Consider the following 12193-nt stretch of genomic DNA (forward strand, 5'->3'; position numbering starts at 1 on the left):
CGTCACCTCCATTTCACCCAACGTCCTCGGCTACTGCCATCAACATGCGCGAACTCCGGATCATTTGGGGGGGGGAGGGGGGTAGAAAAAAAAACACACACAAAATCTGACAAGATATGTCTCTTTGGTTTAAAGACATTTTTTAAAAAACTTGATTTTAAGCTTTCGTGACTACAGGAATTCATGCTCTCTGGTTCTTTCGGGGAAGTCACGTGGGTAGAAAAAAATAATAAAATAAAATAAAACACGACGTCGCAACACAAGCGTCCGTCTTCAGGTGAGACATTTTTAAAAAAGTTGGTAAAAAAAAGTTTTTCAATGCACACACAATTTCATTTTCACCCTAAGGTGCAACATCTATTATTTTGACCACAGAATTAATCGCATTGGATGTGCCGATTTAAAAGTGGGTGGCATCCTTGAGCAAAATGTTTCTCTTTATGCAAGCAACCCACTTTTATTCGGCATGTGAAATGCGATTAATTCTGGGGTCAAAAACACATTCCTGCTGCGGAGGGAGCTGGTAGGAACGTCGGGTTGCTCGGTCAATGGCCTGCAGGGTCAACGGCAGCGTGGTGTATTCCGCAAATATGCCCGACTGTGAGGGCGGGCACAAGCCGGCGTGAGTAGGTTAAACGTTGAGTTTTATAAGGGCACCACGGGGTGACCAGCCCCTCCCCACCCAGCCCACCCCTCCCACCCAGCCCCTCCCCACCCCACCCTCCCCACCCAGCCCCTCCCCACCCTCCCCACCCAGCCCTTCCCCACCCTCCCCACCCAGCCCCTCCCCACCCCACCCTCCCCACCCAGCCCCTCCCCACCCTCCCCACCCAGCCCTTCCCCACCCTCCCCACCCAGCCCCTCCCCAACCTCCCCACCCAGCCCCTCCCCACCCAGCCCCTCCCCACCCTCCCCACCCCAGCCCCTCCCCAACCTCCCCACCCAGCCCCTCCCCACCCAGCCCCTCCCCACCCTCCCCACCCAGCCCCTCCCCACCCTCCCCACCCAGCCCCTCCCCACCTCCCCTCCCCACCCAGCCCCTCCCCACCTCCCCTCCCCACCCAACCCCTCCTTCCCCACCCAGCCCCTCCCTGCACGACGGACACAATAATCCCCTGTGGGCTGGTGTAACCAGGAGGTTCCTACCAGTATAATTGGTTTTGTACTTTAGAGTGCAAATTAAATTGCGTGCATTGAAAACTTTCGTCATTTTTTATTACCTAATTTGTGTAATTACCCTGTAGAGACGATAATGATGGCTCTGCCTATGCCAACCCTCGTCCAAGCAATAAATAAAAACGTGTACACATTGTATTCAGCCATGATCCCGAAAGCTTCCGTGTTAAACGGCAGTCAGATTGCAAATGTTGCGGTGGGTTCATGCTCCAATACACCACCGGTGTGTACTGCATTAGTAAACTACACTGTACACTACACTATACACTACACTAAAATGTGTGATTATTAATTATAAAAATTAAGTCAATGACACGAATTGGCACTGAACGTCAAAATAGGTTCACTGTGTTGACCGAGTAGGTACCAATGGCTCAAGTAAAGTCTGGCTGCACTGCTGATGAGACACGTGAATGTCGAAACCAGTGCACAGTGTTGATCGTGTGGGTACCAATGGTTCAACTAAAGTCTGGCTGCACTGCTGATGAGACACTTGGACATCGAAACCGGTGCACAGTGTTGATCGTGTGGGTACCAATGGTTCAACTAATGTCTGGCTGCACTGCTGATGAGACACTTGGACATCGAAACCGGTGCACAGTGGTGATCGTGTGAGTACCAGTGGCTCAACTAAAGTCTGGCTCCACTGCTGATGAGACACTTGAACGTCGAAACCGGTCAACAGTTTCGAGACTGCGAGAGGTTCGAGCCGAAACGTCGCCCCGGAAACGCGCACAGCGAGGCCGCTTACCTCGTCAAAAGGCGCCGTGCCACGTGCTGTTACGTGGGTCTCGCCTTCATTGTTGTTGTTGTTTACTCGCGGCGTGGCTGCTGCTGTTGTTGTTGTTGTTTACTCGCGGCGTGACTGCTGCTGTTGTTGTTGTTGCGAAACAATTGGAGAGGGCTCGGGGCCTATCAGACAGAAGCAACCAAAGGACGGCGGCGGCGGCCACGCGCGCGCGCGCACACAGAAGTCGTGGTCCATGACAAATCACAAGCGGCGAATCGATTCTAGGGATTTCCTACCGAGGGAATCGAAACCTTGGCTCGATCCGCAGGTTGTTGGAGCGCGCGCGGCGGAATCGATTTGCGAACGATTCGGCTGTCGTAGGCGGGAATCGATTTTGTAACGCCAGTTGATTGAGGGGGGGCATGTAATCGATTAATTTAGTAGAGGGGAAACTGTTGACGGAATCGAAACTTTAAGATGAATGGGTTATCGATTCGTTTAGTCGCGATTCGCTATCTCAACAAAATTATTTGAGCGGGATGGAATCGATTCCTAGGAAAATAAGAAATCGGAATCTATATTTAGACAAATCAGAATTAAAATCTATATTTAGACAAATCAGAATGAAAATCTATATTTAGACAAATCAGAATGAAAATCTATATTTAGACAAATCAGAATTAAAATCTATATTTAGACAAATCAGAATGAAAATCTATATTTAGACAAATCAGAATTAAAATCTTTATTTAGACAAATCAGAATGAAAATCTATATTTAGACAAATCAGAATGAAAATCTATATTTAGACAAATCAGAATGAAAATCTATATTTAGACAAATCAGAATTAAAATCCATATTTAGACAAATCAGAATGAAAATCTATATTTAGACAAATCAGAATGAAAATCTATATTTAGACAAATCAGAATGAAAATCTATATTTAGACAAATCAGAATGAAAATCTTTATTTAGACAAATCAGAATGAAAATCTATATTTAGACAAATCAGAATTAAAATCCATATTTAGACAAATCAGAATTAAAATCTATATTTAGACAAATCAGAATAAAAATCTATATTTAGACAAATCAGAATGAAAATCTATATTTAGACAAATCAGAATGAAAATCTATATTTAGACAAATCAGAATGAAAATCTATATTTAGACAAATCAGAATGAAAATCTATATTTAGACAAATCAGAATGAAAATCTATATTTAGACAAATCAGAATTAAAATCCATATTTAGACAAATCAGAATTAAAATCTACATTTAGACAGATCAGAATTAAAATCCATATTTAGACAAATCAGAATTAAAATCTATATTTAGACAAATCAGAACTAAAATCTATATTTAGACAAATCATAATTAAAATCTATATTTAGACAAATCAGAATGAAAATCTATATTTAGACAAATCAGCATTAAAATCTAAATTTAGACAAATCAGAATTAAAATCTACCACCACCACGTGACTTTTCTTTCGAAGAAGACGTGCTGCACATCACCGGCATGTGTGTGGTACATGGCGTGCTCCAGCCGGAGCGACGCTCACAACAACGAGCGGAGCGCCGGGTGGATAAAGCACAGCAAGTTGGCACAGTAGGGGGGCACAGGTGGTGCATCAGCCAGTCATCTCGGTCATCTCAGTCAGTCGACCCGTGGCACCTGGGTCTGCCCCGTGACCTCCTGCCAGCGGGCATTCGACACTCCACGTGGCCTCAAGGTGCACATGGCCTGGCACAAGCGTCGTGGTGACGTCACCGCCACTTAGTGGCGAATGGCGCTTGTTGCTCCAGCCGAAGCCGCGCCTTGAGCAGGCCCCTGACCACTGGAAACCCCCACAGAGAGCCGTGCAGGTAGCTCACTGGGAGCATTACCTGGCAAACCCAAAAATAATTGGTTTAGTTTTTGTTTCGTTTCAGCATCTGATCGCCTGTTGCATTGCTGGACAGTGCAAGACCCTTTATTGTTAAGCGACATGTTGACTCGGGTGTGGACCCATCAACTTCAGAGTTGTGTTTTTGTTTGCATTATGGCTGTAGGTATTGTGGTCTATGCAAACATGACTCCTTGTAAAAAAAAAAGGTGTCAGTTTTGTTGCCAGATAGAAGGGTAAAAAACCAATTCTCATATTTTTTTACTGGCAAATGAGGTTCCAATGATGTTGACCAACGATGGGGCCCTTTCCTCTCCGTCCGATACGGGGGGGGGGTCCGGGTTCAACGACCCAACAAAGACACAACAACGACACCACAACGACGCAAACTTGCAGCACGTGTCTCTGTGCACGGAATGTTACACATTTGGACGCATTCGGCAGGCCAGGAGGCTATTCTTAGATTTTGAGTTTTCGCGACTGCAGTGATCCATACTCATCTTTCGGTAAAATCGCCCTCTTCGGCAATTGTTTCTTGCTGGGGTTGTCCCACCTGATGTGTTTATACCTACGTGACTTTACCGAAAGAAGAAAAGAGTATGAGGCTATTCCTGGCACGAGTTCCACTCCAGAGGAAAGTTTACGAAGACGTGGCCCAGAGAATTATGATACTCCGACTGATGCTCCTGCTGCTGTTGTGGAGTGACTCATGCAGCCAGCTATGGCTGCAGGGTTTTGGGTAGTACATGTTGTTTATGTACCGTTTATTGTGAAAATTCCGTCACAGTTCCTATGATCACTGTTACATTGCTTTTATGGCTTTATTTTGATGATTTCGAAAAGTTTTTTTGGTTTGGCCATGTTTGTTTGTTGTAGTACGGAGTTAGACTGATGGCCTTAATCTAAGTTGTCTTGTGGTTGTTGTTGTTGTTTGACTTGCATCCCACTGGGATTTGTGCACACAGCGTTGGTGTACGGTGCTTTTTCTGCAATATTTTGCTGTCTTTTCTTGGATTTTCTCTTTGCACTTAGTCACATAGTCACTTTAAGATGTTTTCTTGTTCATGTTTTTGTTTTTTTGTTTGATGCTGTTGCACCCGATTCAAGAGCCGAATGGCTCACAGGGCTACACCTAATACATGAACTTGAACTTGAACCACACAACTCCTTCACCTCCAGCCCACGGCCGCACCGTCCCGAACTGGACATCTTCTGAGTGAAGAGCTTTACAGTTCATCGGGTTTCTCCCCATCGGAAGTAAACGGAGATTCTGTCGGATGTTTGTTGACATCGTAAATCGTTTACACCATTGGAACCTCATTTGCCAGTAAAACATATAATAATTGCTTTTTTTACCCTTTTATCTGGCAACAAAACTGACACCTTTTTTTTACAAGGAGTCTGTTTGCATAGATCACAATACCTGCAGTCATAATGCAAACAAAAACATAACTCTGATGTATGCACTGTCCTTTTGGCGTCATCTGGTCCAACACCATGTGAGACTCGGCTCTAAGGAAAGCTGTCTCGGGTGTGGACCAATCAACTTCAATGACAGTGCATACATTATCAGAGTTATGTTTATTGTTTGCATTATGGCTGCAGGTATTGTGGTCTATGCAAACATGACTCCTTGTAAAAAAAAAAGGTGTCAGTTTTGTTACCAGATAAAAGGGTAAAAAAAACTATTATCTTAATTTATCTGCTGTGCGGTTATCGGTAATTCAGTGTCAACATCTCCATTCTATTGCGAGAATGCTGCTGTTGTTGTTGTTGTTGTTTCTGCTGGCTTGCCTCAATGTTGGTGAATCAGACTTGTATGTAATTGATGTATGGATTACGTATTTGTAGTTATTGACGTTCTCTACGTTTGCATTTTGTTTTGCTGTTGTAGCTTTGCTGTGACCCGTGCCCATAACTGGACGTCTGTTGTAAAAAGAGCTCCCTCCCTCTCTCTGCCTCCGCCCCCCTCTGTCTATTTAAGGCCTCCCCACAGAGACGATCACCCCTCTCTGTACCTGTGTTATTCTCTCTCTCTATGTATCTTGGTGATATCTGTCTGCTTATATGTCTGTCTGTGGTTTTCTGGTTAGATTTTGTGTCGCTATTTCATTATACCTGATGATTGCTTGTGTTGCAATCGAAACGTCGTATGCTAGTATTTAATTTATTATTTATCCTTATACGTGACTTTACCGAAAGAACCAAAGAATAAAAAGAGCTTTATAGCTAATCGGATTTCTGCTGCTGCTGCTGCTGCGGTCTAAATAAAGATTTCGCGGAAGGTGACGTCATCGCGGTGGAATGTAAATTGTTCCACTGGAGACGATGACGTCACCCGTGTTGTTTCCGTCTCCGTTACACCTGGACGGGTGGCGCGTGACGTCACGTGCAGGCGAGAAAGTTCGGGCTGAACGATTTTGGGGGACTGATCTAATTGGGATTTTTTTCTGACAGATGTTGCGATTTGATTTGCGATTAAATCTTTTTAAAGTCAAGCTTCAGTCCAATACTCATTGTGTAATATATTTAAAAACATGTGATGGGGCATTACCACGTGATACCATCAAGATATGAACTGCTCTTTAAATTCTAATGCAAGGATGATAACTTAAAATATATCCATTGCTTCCAACGTGTATTTATTCAAATGTTTTAATGGGAATAGAACAATGAAACATATAACAATTTAAATTTCTATTTAAAGCTTTCGTGACTGCAGGGATTCATCTTCTTGGTTCTTTCGGTAAAGTCACGTAGAAGGGAAATAATAAAATAATAAAAATAAAACATAATAAAATACAATTCTCACGACGTTTCGGCCCCAACGCAGCCGTCCTCAGGTGAAGAACAGGTCTGTCGGAAAGACAGCGTCATTTCAGACACTGTCTTTATTTTATTATGTTTTATTTTTATTATTTTATTATTTCCCTTCTACGTGACTTTACCGAAAGAACCAAGAAGACATAGAACAATTGTTAAGTTTAATAAATAAAGTTATCATAATACAAAATCAAACAATTTCAATGAGAAAGTTATTGGACTTTTCAAATTGCAAAAAAATCGCAGCCTTTGAGATTTGCTAATCGCATTGCTTAAAATTTCGATTTGAAATCGATCAATCGTTCAGCCCTAGTCCATCACCTATAGGGGGGCAAATGAGTAGAAGGGTTTCCCATCAGCATCAGCCACGGAGCACGGGTTGGTGGGAGGCGGAAGGACTTCTGGGGTTAAACTTTCAACTTATCACCGCAGGGATATCTTTCGATTTAAAGCTTTCGTGACTGCAGGGATTCATCTTCTTGGTTCTTTCGGTAAAGTCACGTAGAAGGGAAGTAATAAAATAATAAAAATAAAACATAATAAAACAATTCTCACGACGTTTGCGTTGTGGCCGAAACGTCGTGAGAATTGTTTTATTATGTTTTATTTTTATTATTTTATTACTTCCCTTCTACGTGACTTTACCGAAAGAACCAAGAAGAGGGATATCTTTATTCACAAGTAAATAATTATGCTCCTTACTTGTGTGACCTCGTGTTGTTGTTGTGGTTGTTGTTACGGTTAACAATCATCAGGTTTCACACACAGTTTGGATCAATAGCGTTTAATTTAAAACTAAACTGCAGTTTTTGTTGTTGAATGTTGTGGATTTGCTCTCCAACACACCGGTGTGCTGTACTAGTAACGAATTGGTATCTTCTGTCTAAGTGACAAGCTCTTACGAATTGGCTGTGTCGGGTGGTGGCGGGTTTAACGACACATTTTTACTTACTCGATCAAACCCGAGAAACTGTTTTAGGGATGATATTTGTCGCGAAAGCCTAAGTGTTAAACTCTTTTTTGTTTCGATTTAAAGCTTTCGTGACTGCAGGGATTCATCTTCTTGGTTCTTTCGGTAAAAGCACGTAGAAGGGAAATAATAAAATTATAAAAATAAAACATAATAAAATAATTTTCACGACGTTTCGGCCACAACGCAGTCTCCCCGACAGACCTGGTCTTCACCTGAGGACGGCTGCTTGCGTTGTGGCCGAAACGTCGTGAGAATTATTTTATTATGTTTTATTTTTATTATTTTATTATTTCCCTTCTACACGTTATTTTATGATAGCTCAACAAAAGTGGCTCAGCATCATCATCATCATCAAGGGGACGTATATAGCAGAAGCCAAATGCTCTAAACGCGTGACGTTGATTCTGAAAATGGAAGGAAAACCCTTGAGACAAATCCATGCGATCACGGAGAGAGAGAGAGACATGCACAATCCAAATATACAGCAGCAGGCGTCAGGGTCGGGATGGAACCCACGACCTTCTGGACACCAGGCGAGGTAGTTAACATCTCACCATGGCGAGAGAGACACGCAAACTCCAAATATACAGCAGGCGTCAGGGTCGGGAAGGAACCCACGACCTCCTGTACACCAGGCGAGGTAGTTAACATCTCTTAGCCACCGTGATGATGAGAGAGAGAGAGACACGCAAACTCCAAATATACAGCAGCAGGCGTCAGGGTCGAGATGGAACCCACGACCTCCTGTACACCAGGCGAGGTAGTTAACATCTCACCATGGGGGGAGAGACACGCAAACTCCAAATATACAGCAGCAGGCGTCAGGGTCGAGATGGAACCCACGACCTCCTGTACACCAGGCGAGGTAGTTAACATCTCACCTTGGCGAGAGAGACACGCAAACTCCAAATACACAGCAGCAGGAGTCAGGGTAGGGATGGAACCCACGACCTCCTGGACACCAGGCGAGGTAGTTAACATCTCTTAGCCACCGTGATGATGAGAGAGAGAGAGACACGCAAACTCCAAATATACAGCAGCAGGCGTCAGGGTCGGGAAGGAACCCACGACCTCCTGTACACCAGGCGAGGTAGTTAACATCTCATAGCCACCATGGCGCCCCAAAGGGTTCGAACTGACCCAAGTTTCTTTTTCGCCCCTTGGCATCGCCGTTGTGAACACGACAACGTTATTGCTGCGGGTTTCTATTGTCAGTTTGTGTTTGGTAAATCTGTAATTGTGGATTGCTTTGACGTCGTCTGCCGGCCTTGAAAAATATCTTCCTGAGTCAATGGGCTGGTCCATTGGGCAATGTGAGTCTATGGGCAATGTGAGTCTATGGGCAGCGTTAGTCTATGGGCAGTGTTAGTCTATGGGGAGTGTTAGTCTATGGGCAATGTTAGTCTATGGGCAGTGTTAGTCTATGGGCAATGTTAGTCTATGGGCAGTGTTAGTCTATGGGTAGTGTTAGTCTATGGGCAGTGTTAGTCTATGGGCAGTTGTGGTAGTGGTGGTTGTGGTGGTAGTGGTGGTAGTGGTGGTAGTGGTGGTTGTGGTGGTAGTGGTGGTAGTGGTCGTGGTTGTGATGGTAGTGGTGGTTGTGGTGGTTGTGGTAGTGTTGGCATTGGTGGTGGTAGTGGTGGTTGTGGTGGTAGTGATGGTAGTGGGGGTAGTAGTGGTTGTGGTTGTAGTGGTGATTGTTGTAGTTGTGGTGGTAGTGGTGATTGTGGTAGTAGTGGTGGTAGTGGTGGTTGTGGTGGTGATTGTGCTGGTTGTGGTTGTAGTGGTGATAGTTGTGGTAATTGTGGTTGTGGTGGTAGTTGTGGTAGTGGTGGTAGTTGTGGTAGTGGTGGTAGTTGTGGTTGTGGTGGTTGTGGTGGTAGTGGTGGTAGTAGTGGTTGTAGTGGTTGTAGTGGTTGTGGTAGTGATGGTTGTGGTGGTCGTAGTGGTGGTTGTGGTGGTAGTGGTAGTTGTGGGGGTAGTGGTGGTAGTAGTGGTTGTGGTGGTAGTAGTGGTAGTAGTGGTGGTAGTGGTGGTGGTAGTAGTGGTTGTGGTAGTGATGGTTGTGGCGGTAGTGGTTGTGCTGGTTGTGGGGTAACGAGTCAGTGACGTTCATCTATTCGGTGCCAGGTGAGGGTGCCCGTTGCGCAACTTTCCTTTCCCGTAACAAACGAGACGGAGCCGAGAAAAGATGTCCCACTTCTTGACAATGAACTGCCAAGTGTCTGACACGGACAGCGTTTCATAGCATTCCTCAGCGCCTCTCTGCGTCTCTTTCTCTGCGTCTCACACGCGACATCTCACCGCGACCAGCGCCTTCCACCCCAAAACCATCCACATCGATTATCATCATCACCGGCCACATCGTCGCAGCGAGCCGCCTTTTTTTGGTGTTTGGGGGCAGCGGAGGGGGGGGGGGGGCAGAGGGGGACAGGGGGGGGGGGGGGGCAGGGGGGTAAACACGTTTATGTGAAATATAAAATATAGCAGCACATTGTTGAACAGGTTACAGGTTGTGTGCGTGAGATAGAATCTTGTGTAGTGGTGGTGGCAAAAGTAGAGGCGCCCCAAGTAGCCAACACTGCATCACAGACTCAATACTGCCCCATAGACTCAATGCTGCCCCATAGACTCAATGCTGCCCCATAGACTCAATGCTGCCCCATAGACTCAACACTGCCCATAGACTCAGCACTGCCCCATAGACTCATCACTGCCCATAGACTCAACACTGCACCATAGACTCAACACTGCACCATAGACTCAACACTGCACCATAGACTCAACACTGCACCATAGACTCAACACTGCACCATAGACTCAACACTGCACCATAGACTCAACACTGCCCATAGACTCAGCACTGCCCCATAGACTCATCACTGCCCATAGACTCAACACTGCACCATAGACTCAACACTGCACCATAGACTCAACACTGCACCATAGACTCAACACTGCACCATAGACTCAACACTGCACCATAGACTCAACACTGCACCATAGACTCAACACTGCACCATAGACTCAACACTGCACCATAGATTCAACACTGCACCATAGACTCATCACTGCACCATAGACTCACCACTGCACCATAGACTCATCACTGCACCATAGACTCACCACTGCACCATAGACTCATCACTGCCCATAGACTCAGCACTGCACCATAGACTCAGCGCTGCACCATAGACTCTACACTGCCCCATAGACTGAGCACTGCACCATAGACTCAGCGCTGCACCATAGACTCAACACTGCCCATAGACTCAACACTGCCCATATACTCATCACTGCCCATAGACTCAGTATTGCACCATAGACTCAACACTGCCCATAGACTCAACACTGCCCATAGACTCAACACTGCCCATAGACTCAACACTGCCCCATAGACTCAACACTGCACCATAGACTCATCACTGCACCATAGACTCATCACTGCCCATAGACTCACCACTGCCCATAGACTCACCACTGCCCATAGACTCAACACTGAGACTCAACACTGCCCATAGACTCAACACTGCCCATATACTCAGCACTGCCCCATAGACTCAACACTGCACCATAGACTCATCACTGCACCATAGACTCATCACTGCACCATAGACTCTACACTGCCCCATAGACTCAGCACTGCCCATAGACTCATCACTGCCCATAGACTCTACACTGCACCATATACTCTACACTGCACCATAGACTCATCACTGCACCATAGACTCATCACTGCACCATAGACTCAACACTGCCCCATAGACTCACCACTGCACCATAGACTCAACACTGCACCATAGACTCAACACTGCACCATAGACTCACCACTGCACCATAGACTCACCACTGCACCATAGACTCAACACTGCCCATAGACTCAACACTGCACCATAAACTCAACACTGCACCACAGACTCACCACAGACTCACCACAGACTCACCACAGACTCACCACTGCTGTGTGTGTTGTCCTTACATACCCCTCGCACCTCCGATAAGCACGGTTGACTGCGTACGGCGCGTAAGAAGTTCACGGCAGATACATCATCACCAGCACGCCAAGCCCATTCCGAGAATCGCCTTCCTCCTCACCCCCCTATCTCACCCCCCTCCCTCCTCACCCCCCTATCTCACCCCCCTCCCTCCTCACCCCCCTATCTCACCCCCCCTCCCTCCTCACCCCCCTATCTCACCCCCCCTCCCTCCTCACCCCCCCTCCCTCCTCACCCCCCCTCCTCACCCCCCCCTCCCTCCTCACCCCCCCTCCTCACCCCCCCCTACCTCCTCACCCCCCCTCCTCACCCCCCCTCCCTCCTCACCCCCCCTCCTCACCCCCCCCTACCTCCTCACCCTCCCTCCTCACCCCCCTCCCTCCTCACCCCCCCCCCCCTCCCTCCTCACCCCCCTATCTCACCCCCCCCCTCCCTCCTCACCCCCCCCTCCCTCCTCACCCCCCTATCTCACCCCCCCCCTCCCTCCTCACCCCCCCTCCTCACCCCCCCTATCTCACCCCCCCCTACCTCCTCACCCCCCCCCCTCCCTCCTCACCCCCCCCCCCCCTCCTCACCCCCCCTCCTCACCCCCCCTACCTCCTCA

At 46.7% G+C, this 12193-nt stretch overlaps 1 protein-coding gene across 1 annotated transcript in view; it reads right to left on the reverse strand.

The window, feature by feature from the left end:
* The window catches only part of LOC133358489 (NXPE family member 3-like), a gene marked incomplete at its 3' end in the record, with an annotated part of 180920 nt that extends 178768 nt beyond the window's left edge, over positions 1-2152 (reverse strand). Inside the window, exons 1-2 of the mRNA XM_061576826.1 lie at positions 1928-2152; positions 7-53 (exon numbers count right to left, since the gene is read on the reverse strand). The remainder of the gene's footprint in view (positions 1-6; positions 54-1927) is intronic.
* Between the last annotated feature and the right edge of the window lie 10041 nt (positions 2153-12193).

Source organism: Lethenteron reissneri, chromosome 62, assembly GCF_015708825.2.
Source record: "Lethenteron reissneri isolate LAM-NWPU_2019-01 chromosome 62, ASM1570882v1, whole genome shotgun sequence".
NCBI lineage: Eukaryota > Metazoa > Chordata > Hyperoartia > Petromyzontiformes > Petromyzontidae > Lethenteron > Lethenteron reissneri.